Genomic DNA, 20,938 nt, shown 5'->3' with positions numbered 1-20,938 from the left:
CTCAACTGCCCTTCCCTTGTTCACAATCACATCACAAATATCAAAATTTGATATTGCTTAGACCTTCGATCTGTGTTGTAAGTGTTTAACTCTCCTTCTATATAAGAATACTTTTATGGTTTTATACCATATTCTTAAGATTTTTTCTTTAAAAAATGATTTTTATTATAAACCAATTTTACAAAAAGTCAAAATAGCCTTGCTCTAATTTAAAACACTTTCATAACAATTTAAAAGAGATATACTCTATAGAAATATCAATCTGTCATGGTCTGTAATATATGTGACCTAAAAAACCCAAAATGGATTGCTCATAAGTTAAAAATGAATTTTTTAATGACTGAACATCATCATGTCTTTTCAGACTGAGTATTGATGAAAAAATGCAGAGAAACATGAGTCATTTTCTACTTTATGGAGATTCTTCTTTTTCCCCTCCAGCCCAAGAAATCCTGAAGCAGATGACCTACAATTCCAAATGGCCCTGGAGACCCATGAAGTCACCCATCTTCGTTATTTTGACAAGACAGACCACTGGAGTAATTACAAGGGGACAAAAGCACATTGTGTGAGTTCATCCCAGAACTAAAGATAATTCTCAGATACTACTACCTCCTGGAGAGCATTGAGTTAATATCACATTCTGGAGAAATTTAAGGTATTCTATAGCAAATTGGAAGTAGTTGCCTCTCCTGCTGGCTTGTAGTGTTTACCTCTGCCTAAGACCTCCATTCCTCTCCTCCTTGGCTCTGACTCTTCAGATTATTTATTTCCTGGTAGATTTTCTATAATTTACATCTCCACATAACATGAAGGGGGAAAAAGAGCAAAGGAATCACCTGAAAATGAATGTTGGCTAGGTTATCATGTCAACTTAAGGAGAACATCATTTGCCATGACAATTCATTCATTCAAATATTGACAGCCTGCTACAGTATATTCGAAAGGACACAGCCTGAACATCATAAACAACACACCTACACTCATAAAGTATAACTTCCAGTAGGGTAAGACAGACAATACACAAAATAAAGCAATATGTATTATATGTCTGATGGCAATGAGGGATAGAGAAAAATAAATAAAGAAAAAAATATGGAGTTCGCAATTGTTGCTATTTTAGGTAGGGTGGCCATAGAAAACCATCCTTACAAAAGTGACTTTCATGTAGAAAACTGAAGGAAGCGGGAGCAACAGAGAAAGAAATTTTCAAGTGAGGGAAGAGTAAGAAGACCTGTGACGCTGGGATAGAGTGAGAGAGGAGAACAAGAGGAGATGAGGTAGGGCCTTGTGAACTTCATAAAGACTTGGTTTTACTTGAATGAGATCGGGGAGTCATTAGAGGGTTCAAAGCAGAGGAGTGACATATGGGATTTATGTTTTTCAAAGAATACTCCAGCCGCAATGTTGAGAATAACTTGTAGGAAGGCAAGGCCTGAAGCAGGGAGAATATGACAAGAATGTAGCAGTAAACTAAGTGAGAAATGATGATGATGATTGGACCAGAGTGAGGTAAGGAAAGTGATGTGAGTGAGAACTGATCGGATACTGTGTATATTTTAAAGGTGGAGCTAACAAGATTCCTGAAAGTAAGAGAAAGAGTTTAGTCAAGGAGGACACCAAAGATTTGGCCTGAACTATGGAAGATTGGGGTTGCTATGAACTAAGATGAAGAAAAATGGAGAGAAGGTTTATATGGGGGGTGACTGCCGTACTAAATAAGAAATTTTGTTTTGGAGATGATAAATTTTAGCTGCTTATTAAAAATCCAAGTGGAGATAGTGAGTAGGATGTTGAAGTCTATACTTCAGAGGTAAGGTCTGTGCTGGAGATACAAATTTGTGATTTACCAGCATATAAAGCCCTGAGTCTAGTTGAGATCACCGAGAATGAATATTGATAGATAAAAATTCAACAATTGAATTCTGGGGCTCTTTAACATTAAGGGGCAGTGATACAAGTGGGAACAAGGAAAAGAGATTGGAAGATTGGAAAGAAACAATCAGTGAGGTGGGAGGAATTCAAGTGAGGAAATTGTTTTGCTTGGGAGGAGCGATCAACTCTGTCAAGAGAGAACTAACCATTGGCAACTGAAAACAGGCAACGATGAGGAAGGCTTTTCAATCTTCACCTCCTAACTTTAACTCAAAAGCAAAAACTTTTGTAGAAATATCTTTCTCCTATACAAATATCCTGATTTATTTGTAACACTTAGGAAGTAAGTTATTTTACTTAGATTATATTGAAATTCTGTTGATAGTTCATATTTTAAAATGATGTCCCTAAACCATATGCTCAAAATACCCCAGGCTTTTAAAAATCTTTTCCGAATGAGGAAATTATTCAATAAAAGGAAATTATCTCAGTGACTGTGTTATTAGAAATGTAGTTTAGTCATTTTCCAGAAAGACGGATTACCTGGCCAGATGGATAATTTTCTTAGTCTGGTACCGTCTAAGCTGATAAAATCAGTTCTAGTCACTGTATTGAACATTTGCCATTTCCCCTCTGGATACCAGTGTGTTTCTCTGGGGCTCAAAGGAAGCTGCAGATTCAATGGACATAGAGCACCTTAAAAGGTCAAGATCCAAAAAAGTTAATAAATCAAATTTTTGTCCAGTAGCACATTCTAGCAGCATCAAGGGGCATACAAGGGCAGACAGCACTGTCCTCTAGAAGTAATGATAAAATAATTTGGAATGTAAAATCTCATTTACTGAGTTCTTAGGGTATTCTTCTACTTGCATATTTGATGTCATATCTAGCTGTGCTTGTGTTCATTAGAGATGGTTAATAAGCCATGTATTTTTTTTCTCTCTAATCACTTTAATAATAACCAGGTAGGAAAAGATAGGAAGGAAGGAAGGAAGGAAGGAAGGAAGGAGGGAGGGAGGGAGGGAGGGAGGGAGGGAGGGAGGGAGGGAGGGAGGGAAGGAAGGAGGGAAAGAGAAAGAGAGAGAGAAAGAGAAAAAGAGAGAGAGGGAGGGAGGGAAGGAAGGAGGGAGGGAGGGAAAGGAAGGAAGGAAAGAAGGAAGGAACAAACAAAGAGAGAGAGAGAGAGAGAGAGAGAGAGAGACAGAAATAAGAATACATATAAAGATATTTAAGATGTATTAGGGTGAAGTTAAAAAAACAAATAGCCCTAAACCATATTTAAAGCATCTTTGTGGGGGTGGGGGGGGGCAGTGCAAAGCACAAACACAATTCAAATGCAGTTATCTTCAATACTATGAATTGAGAGGCTGGTAAAAGTAAAAGATTAAGAAGGATAGGGAGATTTGTCCAATGTCACAGAGTAGTCATGACATTGCTAAAACCTGAAACCTCTCTCTTCCAAACTCCAAGTTGAGCAGTTCTGACAAGGTTACCCTGAAATCAGAAAACAGTTAGAACTACTCCTTTAGACACTAAAATGTTTGGTTAAAGAATCTGATGCAATGTGGGCTTCTTAAATAATATATGTGCAATATTAGACATCGTTGTAAACTCTGCACACGGAGATTGTACACTCACAGGGAATTCAATTTGTGGTATATAGTATATGCTAATATGGAGATACTTGGATAAATAATTTCTTCATTTGGCTCTTTTATGAGGCACTTTGCTACGCCTGTTGCCATTCCCTCAACTCCATTCTGGTTACAATTTACCAAAAGATTATCCCTGACACTAACTATGTCTTAGTCTTAATGGCGAAGTCCCAGCCTGCACAATGTTCTAGATATGCTGTTTATGTTGCCCTCTGCAAACAACATATACTATGACCAGCTGGGCAGAAATCACAGCATCCACGGCAGGAATTAGCAGTGACTTTAGGTATGTGGTGATTAACAAAGATGCCTGGAAGATAAGCATTAACAGTTTCATGCTTTGATATACATGACAATAATGCTTAGCAAAATGGCTCCAGTGTATCCAAAGCTCTCTATGCTTGAGAATTTTCAGAAGCAATCTTAAATGTTTCTGGATCAATAGGAATTAGTTTAAATTGTGCTTGTCTCAGGCAAAGACTGTTGTAAATCCATCTCCTTCTAAATCTACATGAGCAGCTTAAAATGACATCGCACGCCATGGCCAACAAGTGTTGGATGCCAAATCTAAATAGAGTAAATCTAATTTTCACTAGATTGGAAGATGTAATACAGAAATGGACTTTTAAAATGTCATGGGAAATAACTGCCTTGCCTCTGATGCCAATATGCTCTTTAAACACCCAAAACACATATCAATAGACTAGGACTCTAGATCACAGTGCAGATTTGAGTTATCAGTATTAAAAAAAAAAGATTCTAAAAAAGTATATAAAAATAGTTATAATTTTAAAATTGTATTCCCTGTTTCATGTTTATTGCTCACTAAAGGAGTGGCATAATGCAGAGTTCTTGTTCTTAAAGACTTTAGAAAAGACAAGGCTTGTTGAAAGTTTAAGTATTATTTTAAAACTTAAACAACAAGTGAGGGATAAGTGTGGCAGAACACTTATAAAATATCCTGTCATAAAGAACAAAGCAATTTCCCCATTTTCTGGTTACACATAGCCCCTCTAATTTTATTAATTGCATTCATTATACCGCAACTTCATTCTAGAGGAAGTTCAAGAAATAGAGAAAATGGGAGAAATATTAAATACACTCAACACCAGCTTCTCTGCATAAAACTGTTATAACATGCTTAAGGCCTGTACTGGAATGTAACTCTAGATAAATATCCACATGCGTATTTTATGTGAATCACAAATACCTCATATATTCTAAATCCATGAATACCTTGAAAAAGTTTCACCTTCAATGAGCTTTTCTAAAAAGAAAAAAGAAAAAAAAACTAAATGAGAGGGCTGAGAGAGCTCAGAAAATTTTTAATGAAATTAAAATACAGAATAAATAATAAACAGACTTATCTGATTAAAGGATATTCAGAAAAGAATACTCTCTATATTCTCTACCCTGCTTATATTTAGGAAACATTAGATAAAATCAGACTTACCAGGGAACACCCCTGTTTTCTATTTGGAATGCCCTAACCCACTATTATCTTGAGCCCTGAACTATTCCCTTGCTATTCACACAGGCAAGTTAAATTAAAGACTGGACTTGCATTTTAAGCCTGGGGCAAGAGAAAGTTGAGCAGGTCACACAGAAGAACTATTTGGTTTTAAGGAAGGCTGCCAGCTCCTCTGCCCAGGCACTGGCAATTGCTGTGGGGAGCCAAACTGGGGGTTAACTCAAAAGGGAATTAATTTTCAGCAAAGGATAGAGATTTCTGTAGGAATGCTGGCTGTTCAAGATGTAGAGAAATCACTAGAAATGTCTGCATGCAGCTAGCTCAGGTGTGCTCACCTGCTGGCAGCAGGGTGAGAGTATGGAGATCCAGCAGGCTCTAAGGAATTCTGGAAGCTGACCACTTATCATTGCTCTTGGGAGATGCTTTGATTTCTCTGGGAAAGGAAGACAAAAGAGGGGCTCAGAGGGCCAGAGCAGGTGGGACCTTAGAATATTTTCTATTTATTTCTCCTGACTCTTTTGTTATTTTGCTTCATCGTTCCTTGACATTTCTTCCTATCTGGTTTAATTTGGGGCCAGTATTTATTTGTTTTTGTTGTTCTCCTTGATTTCCTGGAAGACTGACAAATGGTCCAGAGAATGTGAATGCCTGCTTTGAATTAAGCCTACTGAGTCAAATTACTGATTGCAAAGGCGTCAATTAGGAACAAGTCGATTTTGATTCAAGTTAGAAAGAGCCATGCATGCATGCTTCCAAAGCAATGCAAGGAGCAAAGAGAACATGGCTGTATTCCTTGGTTGCTTGCAAGGAGACAGGAATAAATTGCTTGTTTGTTTAACAGCTTTTGAAAGTAGTGGATAGATTGCTTTTGGTGACTAAATGTGGTTATGAGAGGTTGAACAATTGAAGTCATTTCCATAATCAGCAATTGCTGTTGGTGAAATTAGACAGAAAAGTGATAAATAAAGGAAAAACATGTCTGGCAGGAAGCATTATTCAATCATAAGCTATCCCAAATGGTTAAAAATATAGCTTATATTACACTCCTGTGAATTTACAACAACATAGAAGAAACTAGACCACTCAATTTCACAGTTCCAGGGGAAAACGAGGCTCTTTCTGAAACTTTTACTTTCCCAGCAATGTGTCTGTGATGCATTCCAGATGGACAAGCCTTGAAAAGTGACAGTATCCATCTATTTGTGAGAATGAACACAGAGAGAGTGAGAGTTTTCACATCCCTGTCTCCTTAAAACATAAACACCACGAACCACAAATGAATCCACTTAATCCAATTTGAGAGGACTCCTCAGGACAAAAAACTTTATCAGTTATCATCAAAGCATCCAGTTTAATCATCTTCCTTCCAGTCTCTATGAGTGGACAGCAGGGCAGGGTGGTTGATGAAATGAAATAAAATAAAGCTAAACACAGTTCTTTGGATGAAGATATACAGCTGATATTTTAATGTGTGGGTGACACAAGGCTGAAGTCTATCAGCGATATGTTTTGAGTTCAACTAACATAAAAACATCTTGACAAATTGGAAACAAGATCTAAATCTAATAGAATGGCATTTAATGGAAATGTTAGGAACTGAACTTTGTTTCTTAAGAAAGGCATAAGTGTGGGACAGAGGAGACACTGTTTAGCAGGAGCTCTTATAAGAAAATGTTTGTCATTTGCTAATCAACTCCAGAGAAAATAAGTGTCACAGAAAGAGCTAATATGATGTGATTGCACACTGACTTTAGAGAAACACATTAGCTGAATAAAGGGAGTTAACTATTTTCCTCTACCGGCTGAGTTGCTGTCAAACTATGGCATGCCCATGCCCTCCTGTCACAACGTAAGAGGAGTCCTGCTACCAAAGGCCAATCCCTCCTCTTGTTATCTAGATTTATCTAATTCCCTCCAGCGATTAGCTCCTCTCTATTCCATAGGGTTAACTTCTGCCTCTTTTCTGGATCCCTATCATCAGCATTTCATCTGATGTCACCAAACTCAAGTCTTTCTCATTGTAAGAACCCCTCCCTGTGCCCCCATCACCCCTGTGACTGCCACCCTTTCTTCCCCTTTGCTGCTGAACTCCTCCACAGTTGCCATCTTCTCATCCTTGCCTCTCTGTCATCTTCACTCAACCAAAGTTATACTTCTGCCCTCACTGCTCCCCTGGAATGACCCTTTGTTAAAATCACCAGTGACTAAAGGACAGTAGTCAGTCCTTAACTTCCTTGGCTACTGGACAGCATTAAGTATCATCAACCAGTCTCTGGCACGAGTTTTCTTTGGGCTTTCTACGCAGCCCCATCCTGATTCTTCTCCTCCATCGTGAGCTGCTCGTTCCCAGCTTTGGTTATTGTTTTGTTTTTGGTTTTGCTAGGTAGTATGTTTTAGAGGCTCCTTTCCCTCTGCCCAGTCTGTAAGTTTTGTTTTTCCTCCGGGTTCCTGGTCCCACAGGCAGGTGTAGGGAGTTCTCTGGATGGAAGTCAAAGGCCAAGTCCCTGCTCTATCAGAGAAGCCTCCCTGCATTGACTCACAGGGAATACCCACCAAGGAGGCAATGCCAAGGAACCAGAAACAACAGAACTCCTTCATCTGGGACCCATAATGGAACAATCAACTGTCTTCATGCAGCAGTGGTTTCAAAGAGTTAACAATATTAGATGCTTTTAAGAAAATTCTGCCATAAGGAAGCATTTTTGAGCTTAAATACATGGAAGAATAGAGCCCCCATGTCCTACAAAAGCTAACCCCAGCCTCCTTAGAGAGGAGTCCTGGAGAGAATCAAGAATACACAATGGAGGGTGGAGTAAAATGCTGCCACAGAAATGAAAAAAAAAAAAAAAAATGAAAAAAAGCTCAACAGGGATGGAAGAAATAAAGCCACTGGGTCACTCAGGACAGAATGAGTAGACTCGGGAGACCACTCCACCCTGAGGTAGAGAAGTGGCAGCCATTCCTTAATAGTATGGCCACCGTTTGTTATTTAGCACTTAGGATGTGCTAAGAAATAGTTAAGTTTGTGTAACTGACTGAGACTCCGATTTCTCCCCATTATCTAGCTGCCCCTTCTTCCTTAGAAATGGAATGTCTAAATCTTAGCTGGGTTCACAATGGTCCATGACAGGTATATTTTTTCAGCCTCCCTTGAAGTGCAGCATGGCCATGTGACTTCATTTTGGGATGTAACTAGAAGTAGTGGGCATAGAATTGGACTTACATTGAAAAGAATTGCCCTTTTAAATTGCTTCTTCCTAATTAAGATGTTTTGAAACACAGAGAAAAGTTGAAAGAATGATATAGTAAACATTCCTATACTAACCATCTATATGTATAATTGCTAACATTTTGCTGTATTTGTTTTATGATATCAATTATTTATCCATCCATATATCCATCTGTCTGTTTCATTTTTATCCATTTCAAAGTTGCAGACATGAATACACTTCACCCATAAATTCATCTTGCTTTAGTTTTCCAACAATCCCATGAGGTAGTTATCATTTCTGTTTACAAATGAGTAAGCAGAGGGCCAGAACTCCAAGTAACTTGCTTAAGCTACACTCTTAGTCATTGGTAGAACCCCATTTTGAATTCAGGTCTATCTCTCTCCAAAGTTCATGTTTTTGCCCTGTGAGTTTCCTATCCCTTCAAGTCTCCATCCTCACTCCCTCCCAAATGCCCTTTAGAGTTCTGAGGCATGGCAGGGTGTATAAAATGCCTTTAATTTTATCAAGCTTTCGTACTCTAGGGGTACTATACAAAGAGAGGTCTGATTGCTTAGTTCACCTCCCCAACTAAAAAATGAGAAACAATTTATGACCCATTTGTAAATCATAACGCTGCATTCTAGGATGCTGCATTTGGTTGTTTTTCTTCATATTCTAGTGGGAAAATAAAGAGGGCAATGCAGGATGAGGCATCTCAACAGAAAAAAGAAACTATATTTTCCATCTCTTTAAAAACTTTTTTTTATTTATTTAAGTGTGTTTTTCCAGGACCCATTAGCTCAAAGTCAAGTAGTTGTTTCAATCTAGTGGAAGGTGCAGCTCACAGCGGCCCATGTGGGGATCAAACCGGAAACCCTATTGTTAAGAGCACTGTGCTCTAACCAACTGAGCTAACTGGCTGCCCCGAAAGTATATTTTCTATTTCCACTACAAATATTTATCTGTGGGAATAAACAATTACATTAAATATGGTACCCTTTTCCCTCCAACTATTTTGAAAGAAGTCAGAATTTGAGAAAGCACAGCTCTCTTTATTCCTTCCTGAAACTAATTGCTTTTTACCTCACCTACTGCTTATGAATAAGACGTATTTACCATAGGTCTGCAGACTGGTATACACCTTGAGGTTTGCCCAAGCTCCCTCTGATGAACAAAATTTCAGAAGCTGCTCCTTTGAATTCCATCAAGAATGATGACTCTCAGCCACCTTAATATCACAGCTTGGAAGCTCCCAAAACAATTGGTTTAGTAATTTATTTTGTGATCCGTGCTGTGGACATAAAACTTTTCAAAGTAAAGATCAAGTTCCAATCTAAAGATCCAAAGAGGAGATTTTCAATCTGTTGGTACAGGCTGTTTTCCATCAGCGCAGCTGCCAGTGCTTACCCTCGGCACTGGGTGGCCTCACACAGTCAGTACAGACGCTCCTCTAGATGCCGAGGCGAGCAGAGCCCAGAGATTACTACATTATCATCTCCCGACTGAAACCAGAGTTCCATTTAACAAGCTGACAGGCGCAACAGGACCACAAAATAACAAGCAGATACATGGTGTGGTATTTGTCAAAGATAAAGGGCTGAGCTTGAGCTTAATGCTTCTCGAAGGTTTTGGAAGACATTCAAATCATCTACCCCAAATAGTTTCTGTTCCTTGAACTTCTCACATTTCTCTTATTTGGAGTTGCCATTTTGACACATCAGACTTTATTTGGTGGCAATCATTAGAAGACACCAGAAATGCAATTACAGTCTGTGCCGATTTCACTGTCATATCTTATATTTCCACATGTACACTTTACTGAAATTATTAAGGGCCGGGGCCAAATTCAATTCTATTCTATTGTTATACCTTTCTAAAGGTAAATTAACAAATTGCACACAAACATGTACACATTTGTTATAAGACTTTCCACAAAAACACATAGCCTCATTTCTTTATGGTTATAAAGTAAGTATAGAAAGAGATTTTAAAACTACAATGTTTTGGGGTTCCAGTCAAGATGGTACAGTAGGTTAATGCTGTGCTTACATTTTCTTACCACCACATCAAAATTATAAGTAAACTACAAAACAACCATCATTGAGAATCACCTAAAATCATACTGAACTGAAGGCCTACAACTAAGGACATGCAAAAGAAGCAATCTCGAAAGTGGTAGGAGGGGCAGAGATGCAGAACACCTGCATGTGACCATTAAAGATCAGGAGGGATATCTTGCCTGTGAAGGTCTCACTGGAGGAAGGGTCCCAACCCCTCCTCAGCCCAGAGCTCCAGTGGCAGGGGGAGAAGTCTTCATAATCTCTGGCTGTGAAAACCAGTGGAGATTGTGACTGAGTGAGATGAAGGGCAGCTAGAGTAGCAGGTGCACCTCTCAAAGGGGCTGCACGCAGACATACCCACCATTGGAATTACTGGCTCTGAGCTCCAGTGCTGGGGCAGCAGCTGGAAAGGTAGTAGGGTCATATGTGGGGGCAGGGGGGGGTGAAGAGTTGTCTGGCTTCAGGACAGCAGATGGAGGGGCAGCTTTCTCCTAGATGGAGGAGCTGGCAGAGGCCATTGTTTCTTTGATGAGCCCTCTCCCTTCCCAGTGTGCAGATAGGAGGCTGCCACCATATCTGCTCCATCGATAACACTACTTGTTTGCCATACCCTGGTGATTTGAGACCTTGTCCCGTCCAACTTTCAGGCACACCCAAGCCACTTCCACTGGCTTTTTTGTATAAACCACCTGCCTTGGCTCATGCTGCAGACTTCCCTGGGGTCTTTCACACATTTGCGGAACCCAGACAAGCAGCATCTGTCTTGAGCATGTCCTGTACCTCTGGCTGAGCAGCCCTAAGCTGGACACTAGCAGCAGCTGGCCTTGGTTCGCATCTTGGCCTCTCAAGGTGCTTCTAAGCACTGCACAGGTGGCAGTCATCTGTGGATTTCTTTCTGGCTCGTGCCAGGTGGCTCTATGTAAGGTGTGGGCTGCAGCTGAACTTGACCTGCAGTGGGTCCCCTCACAGGTGGCACTGGGGCTGGAGCCCTCAGGAGCCAGCTTCAAAATGAGCTGGAGCATCACCCAGCCACCTCTAAGGATGACACACCCAAGGGGCAGATTGGGCAGACACCAGAGCCCTGCTGAGGCAGATCCTGCTCCATAGGGTCAGACTCAGCACGAGAACTCCTCCACTGTAGTCACAGCCAGTCCTCATAACCAGTGAACCCAAGGGTCAATCCCTCTAACTGATGTGCAAATAGTAACCATGGTTCAACTACAAGAGGAGGGCACACAGAACCCACACAAGGGACATACCTGGAGTGCATGGCTCAAGTGACCCGGAAGATAGCACCAGTGAGCCCCACAGCACACCTACTACATAAAGTCACTCTACTAAAATCGGAAGATACTCATATAGCAGCCCTACATAGAAACAAACAAAAGGAGGCATCCAAAATGGGGAGACAAAGAATTATGTCCCAAATGAAAGAACAGAACAAAGCTCCAGAAAAAGAACTAAGCAAAATGGAGACAAGCAATCTACCAGACACAGAGTTCCAAACACTGGTTACACTAAGGAGAACTTCAAGAAAGACATGGGTAACATAAAAATGGAGATAGAAAACACAATGAAGAACCAGTCAGAAATAAAGAATACAATAATGTAAATGAAGAATACATTACAGTGAATCAACAGATTAGATGAAGCAGAGGAACAAATCACCAATTTAGAAAATAAGGTAGCAGAAAACACCCAATCAGAACAGCAAAAAGAAAAAAGAACCCCCAAAATTGAGGCAAGTTTACGGGGCCTTTGGGACAATTTCAAGTGTACCAACATTTGCATTATAGAAGTAGCAGAAGGAGAAGAGAGACAGCAAGGAACTGAAAACCTATTTGAAGAAATAATGACAGAAAATTTCCCTAACCTGGAGAAGGAAATAGATACACAAGCTCAGAAAGCACAGAGAGTCCCAAAGAAGATGAACTCAAAGAGGCCCACATCAAGACACATCATAATTAAAATGCCAAAGGTTAAAGACAAAGAGAGAATCTTAAAAGTAGCAAGAGAAAAGCAGTTAGTTACCTACAACTGAGCTGATTTCTCAACAGAAACTTTGCAGGCCAGAAGGGACTGGCACAAAATATTCAACATGATGAAAAGGAAGGATCTACAACCAAGACTACTCTATCCAGCAAAGCTATAATTTAAAATCTAAGGACAGATAAAGAGCTTCCCAGACTAGAAAAAGCTAAAGGAGTTCATAACCAACAAACCAGTAGTACAAGGAATCTTAGAGGAACCTCTTTAAGACAAAAACAAAACAAAAAACTCAAAAATAATAAAATGTCAATAACTACATACCTATCAATAATTACTTTCAATGGAAATGAATTTAAGATAGGGGAACTGAATGGATAAGAAAAGAAGACCTTTATGTATGCTGCTTACAAGAGACTTCAGATTGAAAGACACACACAGACTGAAAGTAAAGGGATGGAAAAAGATATTTCATGAAAATGGAAACAAACAAACAAAAAAACTGGGGTAGCAATACTTATATACCAGACAAAATAGACTTTAAAACAAAGACTATAACAAGAGACAAAGAAGGATCTAGTAATTCCACTTCTGGGTATTTATCTGAACAAACTCAAAATGCTACTCCCAGAGGACATGCTCATTAATGTGTTTATTGCAGCATTTTTTACATAAGCCAAAATATGAAGATAACTTGGGTATTCCTGAATGGATGAATGGATAAAGAAGAGGTGGTACATACATACAATGGGATATTACTCTGACGTTAAAAAAGAATGAAATCTTGCCATCTGCAATAACATGGATGAAACTAGAGGGTATTGTGCTAAGTGTAGTAAGTCGAACACTCAAAGACAAATTTCATATGATTTCACTTACAAGTGGAATCTAAAGAACAAAATAAATAAACACATGAAATAGAAACAAACTCATAGATACAGAGAACATTTTGATGGTTGCCAGATGGGAGGGGTGCTGGGGGTAGGTGAAAAAGGAGAAGTGATTAAGAAGTACAAATTGATTGTTACACAGTAGTCATGGGGATGTAAGGTATAGCGTAAGGAATGTAATCAATAATATTGTAATAACTATTGTCAGATGGCTACTAGATCTAGTAGGTAATAGATTTGAGGGGGATTGAGGGTAGGGTAAAAAGGGTAAAGGAATTAAGAAATAGAAATTGGTAGTTACAAAATAGTCATGGGGATGTGTCGTGCAGAAGACCCTGCTCGCTGCGCCATTTGTCGTTCGGGGCGGCCTGCGGGGTCTCTGGTCCCGCTCCCCACATAAGAACGCAGGATACGGTGAGGCCAACAAGGAACACCCACGGAGCCATAGGTAGGGGAGCCATACCACCACGGTCTCACTGGAGGCTGGGCCCACCGGACGCCGACCTGCAGTCCGCTTTTCCGCCAACCGACCGAGACCTACCGACGACTCGCCTCCACTCTCTCGACTCTGTTCCTCTCTCTCGGCTCTCCTCTTCCGCTCTCCTCAGCTCTCCTCCGTAGCTGCAGCAGTTATACTGTTATATTGGCGGCCAATCGGCTAACCGGCCACAGCCGACAGCCAATCAGCCACAGCCAAGCCATTCACCACCCGAGCCAGCACCTTTCCACGTGAGGCCGAGAGCCTGTAAACTACTCTCTGGGGCTCTGTCCCCACAGGATGTAAATAAAGGGAATATAATCAGTAATACAGTAATAACAGTAATATATATATAATACAGTAATACAGTAATATATATATATAGTGTCAGATGGGGGAATCACTTGCTAAATTGTATACATGTCTGACCATTATGCTGTACCACTGAAATTAAATATAAAGTAATACTGAATGTCAACTCTAATTGAAAAGTTTAAAAGGGGGGAACAGAAAGAAGAACAAGAGGTTCACATTTCTAGATATAAAACAAATAAGTCTTAGGGATGTAACACACAGCATAGAAATATAGTCAATAATATTGTGAGAGCATGGTATGGTGTCAGATGGTTGCTGGACTTAGACTGGTGATCACTTCTTTAACATAGGGAATAAAGTCAATAATGTGGTGATAACTCTGTGTAGTGCTAGGTGGGTACTGTTGAATAACTATGATGTACACCTGAAATTAATATAATATTGTATGTTAGCTATATTTTAATAAAAAAGCTTTTAAAAAAACAAAAATAAAACACAATGCTTTAGTCCAATCACATGTGACTTATTATTGCCCATATTACATAAAACGGGACTTAAAAAAAATCAGTTACCTCTACTGCCATTTTAGATTTGTTCTTCTGAGAGTATAAGATCCTATGTTCTTTATCACGTGTATGCACAAATTAAATTTGAAAAAATAATATTCTCCTTCCTGTTTTCTTTCAAATATGCAAAAACAGCCAGTACAACATGAAATATGGCATGCATTAGGAGAATTAATTTTTGGATGAGTCTGACAGCATGAATGAGTTGAACAGCATATGTCAGCAAAAACTGAAGAAAAGCTCTATTTAAAAAAAAAACAAAAAAACCACATCATATAGATTTAGAGAAAGTAAATGTCCTTCTATTTTTCAGTTAAATTCTTATAAAAATAAAATTTCTATAGCTGTCAAATCTTCAGTTAGTCTGAAACTCTTCAAATACTGAAATGTGTGGCTGAATCTCTAATTGCTTTTTATGGTTGGTTAGGAGAATCACTTTGCAGGGGAATGTTTTGTCAAGACAAAGTCTTCCTTCATTTGGATGGTGCTTTATTTCCCTTAATCCCAAAGCTCTTATATAATTCTTTATCCAACTTGCTCACAGCAAGGACAGTTTCTTTGGCTACCATGGTCTGGAGTTCTATTCTAAGTTGTGAATTTGACAAACATTGGTCTAAATAAGCTTAAATAGATGTTACGACCACACACTAAACATTCTGAGGGAGATTCTCTTTGACACAGACTGTGAGCAGTTTGCTTCCTTACTGCTTAACAGAACAATCTTGAATAATATGCACCTTCATGATGTTCTCCTCAAGTCTGTGGCAGGAATGAAACACGCCAATTGAGATCAGTTATAACATCAAATTTCTGGCATGTTTCCACTGAGTAAGCGAACTGAAAATACAACAGCTCTCCGTGTTTCAGCAACAAAGAGTGAGTGCTTCAGAGCTGAAGCAAAGATACTCAGAAGAGCTGGGCTTGGTGAATTGCCTTTCAGAAACATTTCTTATGTGAGGAAGCCTCAAATTGCTTAGAGTATGAGGTATTTACAGCCAGAGAAAAGGAAATGATTCTAGCACCACTTAGCAGCCGCCTGGAATGGCCCAAGGTGGGCCTGGGAGCAAGCTGTACTTAAGTTCTGGCTGCTGGTTCATTCTTCCCCAGGGTGGTCCCTGAAGCAGACTCTGTAGTATCCTATCAGAGTTAAATATGACAAGGTTACAGTACAGCTATTCCAAATAAACATGAAGAAACACACTATAAATTACAGAGTCTGCCGTAGGGTGGGAGTAGAGCAGATGGAAAAATACATTGAAGGATAGTCTCTCACGTGGAATTTTTTTTAATGTTAAGAAAAAGTTAAAAATAATACATAAGTAGGTATATTGGAAACTTTTGAGGCATAAACTATGGTCCACACATAAATGGTTCTTCTTTAAGCATTATGGCAATCATAGTAACCAAAAACCTGATGGTTCAAGGACTAGGAAAAACATACAGCAGGTGAAGAATAGCAAGAAGCAAAAATAAAATTACTTTACAGCTTTTCCACCTAATTTCTTTATTAGTTCTTGGCTTAAAAATGGATCATTCTATTATATGTATATAAGATACATTTGTGTGTATGCACACTAGCATGTATGAGAACATACTAATAGACATGAACACACACACACACACAGCCTTTGCTCTCACAGTTATCACAACCCTCCAACCCTCACTCACATTGTGGTTTCCTAACTGAACTGGGCTATAAAACAGAGGGAGGTTTTTGGCTCCCATCTGCTGAGTGGCCCACGTACTTTATGTGCTAGAGCCAATGGCAAGGTCCAAAATATTGGAGGAGCTGGACTATGTCTCCATCAGTTTTCTTTGATGGAGCCTCCACCAAATTATCCCTTTATATTGTGCATTGGTCAAAACCGTTTGAATATTTGGATATAATGAATTTAACAATCTGTAATACCATTTGTTATATGATAGAATAATCACTATGTGTTGAGTTTGCTGTATTTACAGTATTTGAATTATATTCTTTTGGAGGTATATGTAAGTTTGAAAAATTATGGATTAAAATTGGTTACTGAGGTGATATAAGTGATGGTAACCTCATAGGAGACAGTAAGTCAACGTCGGAGAGACCAACAGCAGAAAGCTTCCACCCCCCACATCCTTAAAGCTGAGGGACAAGTGGAAGAAGTATAATTATCAAGTCACCAAAGCCAAGGCTGGGGTGCTCAGTAAGAGAGGGGAACAAATTACCCCTAATGTACCTTCCTGTATCACATCTAAGAATCTCAGCAACAAATACAGCACATAAGAAATGTCTGTGAGGTTTAATGCATATAATACATTTAGAATAGAACCTGCCATATTATTATTACTAGATGTTCAAGGGTTCCAGTCCACCTTCTGTTCTACCTTCTGAACTGGCCTATAATTCAGTTCAGTTCCACCTTCTGAACTGGCCTATAATTCTATTTCAGCAAGACGAAGGGGGAATTCAGAGATCAGAGCCCTTGCTATGGACAGTTACACCAAAAAGTGGCAAAACAAAAACAACTGGGAGAGGAGATACCTTCCTGTGAGTATATAATGTTAAAGTGTCAAGGTCTAGAGATGGCTTTTAAATTTTAAAATCATACTGAGGAATTGATTAAACCATGGTACCTGCCAGTATGGACTCTGATTTCAGTAGGTCTGGGGTAAAGTTCAGGACCAGACATCCCCAGTGATTTGCTGTAAAAAGTCTGAACACCTCATCTTGTGAAGCACACTCACTGTGATTGAAAACGAAGGAAGGAATGATCTTCAATTAATCTCAGCCTGCATGTTTTTCCCAAATAAATGAAACAGAGTTGAAGAGAAGCAACACTATCAAAGAATATCACACATAGCAATTTTTTCATGAAACTTTAATTTTCAATTAAATATGTCTGTGTGTACTGGGTTGGATATAAACATTTCTTATTATGGTTTGTAAACAAAAAGTTGGAAAGACTTTGCTCTAGGGAATTCACAGCACTCACATCAAGTGACATGCAATCACAAGGCATTCCACACTCTGGAGCCACCTAACATGTTTAAGATTAAAATAGAGTAAGCAGGAGGGAAGGATGGAAAGGCTAATGGGATATCAACTGGTGTATAGGGCTGAGTTACTAAGATGCAAAGAAAGAGCAGTCAGTGGGCTGTAACCAAACTGTGATTCATAGTTAGAGTGACATGCGTGTGAAATGCATACTGAATGGATCAGGGTCCAGGGAGCTCTGATAAATAGCAGAGGAAGCCTACATTTAAAAGAGGCTTTACATTCTAACCAGCTATTATTATCGGACCCTGCTTGGTCGCTCAACAAAGTTCCTTTCTGCTGTAATTCTTCATGCTTCCTCAAAGCTTGATGGTGATTTCTTTTTTTCTTTATTTATTTTGGAAAGCCAGGGGAAAATTGTTCCAGTATGTTCTTTAAATTAGTTTCCTTGCAGTGTTTTCCTTGGACACATTAATTACAGCTCCCTTGAGGAGCTGAAGTACCATATCACACACTGTAATTCTGCTCCCCAATCTCCCTTTCCAATTCCAGTTTCCAAGTCTCCCTACAATCTGGGCCCTATATTAATATATAGTGGGAAGTACATGGTTGAGAGTCTTTCAACTATAATATAAGAATAGAGGGGAAAATGTGATCATCAGTGCTTCAGTACACCAAACTTATGAGTAAAATGAATAGTTTGTGGCCCATAACATGAAGTTAGATTTAATGACCTCCGAGTTTGCTCATTCTAACTCAAGCAAAGAGTTTCATTTAAAATCTGGAGGTACAGAGAGAAGATCAGTGGGACTTTGCTGAGGTTAGGTGACTCTCATTAGCATAATCTGGCTAGAATTCCAGAGGTTCTCAAGAAAATAATACATGTCCAAGAATCTATATTTGATCTGTTACTGTACTAGACACTTGGAGAAGGCAGTTAGTCTAAGAAAATGTAATTACTTTTCAATTCCCAAAGAGATCAAACTTTCTAAAGTGGCCACAATACAATCTTATGTTCCCATAGCCACAAGTTATTGAGGAAGAAAAAAAATTATCTAAACACAAAAGAAGTGCTAAAACAAATGTTTTCAAATTCCTGTCTTTTCAGATAAGTAAAAGCAATGGCAGATTTGAAAATCAGCCATTGAAGGTTTCTTAGAAAAATTAAGGAAAGAGGTAGATAAAGGAGTTTCCAAGCCAAACTATTTATAAAACAGCTCCTATAAACAGGACATCACTCATTCATAGGGTCGCCAGGTGTCAGAGACAATTCAATGGCACATCACAACAACATAAACAGCAACTACGGCAAGTGTTTTATAGAGGTTATCTCTTTAAAATTTGTTAGTCTCTTTTAAAGAGGAGTGTCTACTTCCATTTTACAGATGGAGAAACAGGCTCAGAAAGGTAAGTAACAAGTGTCACCTGGTATCAGAATCAGACTTCTAATTCAGGCAATAACTTACCCAACCTCAGGCAGCTTGAAACAAAAGATAACCCTATTAGCTTTATGAATATCAAGGTTGTGACCTAACATCATCAGTCAAATGGTTCCTTAACATTTACTATCTTCTCCATCCTTTAACTTACCCAGATTAAAAGCCTTGGACAGGCTCTCACTGTTAGAAAGAACCCCTCTTCTCCCAGCGGCTTGAGCATTCCCCAGCCTGGTTCCAACAGGGAACAGTAGTTAACAAGAAAGTTAAGGCTGAAATCACTGAGACAGGGAATAAGCGCTACCAAGCCTCCAGCCTGACACCCCCCAGCTCTCCTTAATTTATGCTTTTTAGCTGATGAGGTCTCATCCCCTCACAGTATTAAATCTACCGCCAATATGTAATCATCCAGAATATTCAAAAAAAATAAAATCTTCAATTCTGATTTCTCTTTTGACCTGTAGACTTATATTTGCAGTGTCATAACCTATAGGCACTTCAAATTCATCAGGCCACTGAATTCCTCATCCTTCCTCATGAAGCTGCCCTTTTATCTGAAATCAGTACCATTCACCCATTTGATTGACTCTTGTAGTGTTGTCTCCTTGATAGGTAGACTGACACATAGAAAGCAGGAGCCAAATTAAAAGCAAAGATTTGCTGTCACCTTACTGTAGACCCTCATCTCTTGGTTGAAATAATGTAATAAATCCCTATGTTCCTTAACATAAGTCTCATCCCTTCCAATACAGTCTCCATATTCCAACAAGTGTTCACGCTCTAAAAATATACTTTTGATCATGTTGATCAAAAACTTTCAGTGCTTTCTACTGACTTTTAGCAGTGGTTTGTAAATTGGCTTCCAAGTTCATGGATGTGCTTATATGCAAAAGTGACTATGTGAGAAGGCCTTGAGCGCTCAGCAGACTGCTAAATGGGACAGTGATCCCAAAATAATGAAAAAAACAAAAACAGACAAACAAAAATACACACTGGAAATAAAAAAATAAGTTCCAAACTTTTCTGGGGGTATACAAAGTCCTTCATAGTCTAGTCCCTATCAATCTCTCCTATTTCTTCTCACACCACACAGCGCCTCAGACCCATTCTCAAACCATACTTAATTATGTGCTATCTCCTATTTTCCTTCTTTGTCTTTACATTTTCTTTTCGTTGTGCCTTGGTTATTCTTTCTTCATTTTTGATCCAGCAAACTATATCTTTCAAGACCTAGTTTGTGTATCACCTTCTCAATGAAACCCGCCCCCCCCCCCAATAACTAGGTAGACTGATCACGCCTTCCTAAACCATGTGCTCTATTCTAGTACTTGCCACATTGTATGCAATTATGTGTTTATGTGTCAGCCTACTTTTCCATGGACTTTTCAATAACAGAGTCTGGACCTTAATCTATTTCATCTCCACAACACCCCCAAAAATGTTCATTGAATTAAAACACTGCAGTCTGTGATTAGAGAGAGGGGCTGAAATCTTTACAGAATACCTTGGATTGAAACAACAGTTTTGTTTTAAGTCCTGAGAATACTTACGAAAGAAATAAGAAATATACTTGAAGACAATAATAGAAAATAACTTTTAAGTAATCTAAGTCCACATGTTAGTTTTGAAAGTGCATTATTGAATACTATATTGGCATATTATATATTTATTTACTCTCAACAAAACAGAAAATTAATTTTCTTAGTGGACTGGCTGATATTTCTGCTAAACCCTGTTCACCAAAAGAGAACCAAGCTATTAGCACACGTTACATCATAGTGCAGTCATTGCTATTGCTGACTGGAACAAAATGAAGACATAGCTATCTTTATAACTCTCACAAGTAAGAAGGGGGATTTCCTTCCTACCGTGTTTGCCCAAAAATAAGACCTAGCTGGACAATCGGTTCTAATGCATCTTTTGGAGCAAAAATTAATATAAGATTCAGTCATATTATATTATATTGTATTTTATTACATTACATTACATTATATTATACCCGGTCTTATATTATAGTAAA

General features: G+C 38.9%; 1 protein-coding gene across 6 annotated transcripts in view; it reads right to left on the bottom strand.

The window, feature by feature from the left end:
* The window catches only part of MACROD2 (mono-ADP ribosylhydrolase 2), a 2,124,656-nt gene that overhangs the window by 1,180,125 nt on the left and 923,593 nt on the right, over positions 1-20,938 (bottom strand). The gene's annotated exons all lie outside the window — the stretch shown is intronic.

Source organism: Rhinolophus sinicus, chromosome 13 (genome assembly GCF_057876585.1).
Source record: "Rhinolophus sinicus isolate RSI-liver-muscle chromosome 13, RSI-T2T, whole genome shotgun sequence".
Taxonomy (NCBI): Eukaryota; Metazoa; Chordata; class Mammalia; order Chiroptera; family Rhinolophidae; genus Rhinolophus; species Rhinolophus sinicus.
The sequence above is the reverse complement of the archived record's forward strand: the minus strand, read 5'-3'. Positions and strand labels throughout refer to the sequence as shown.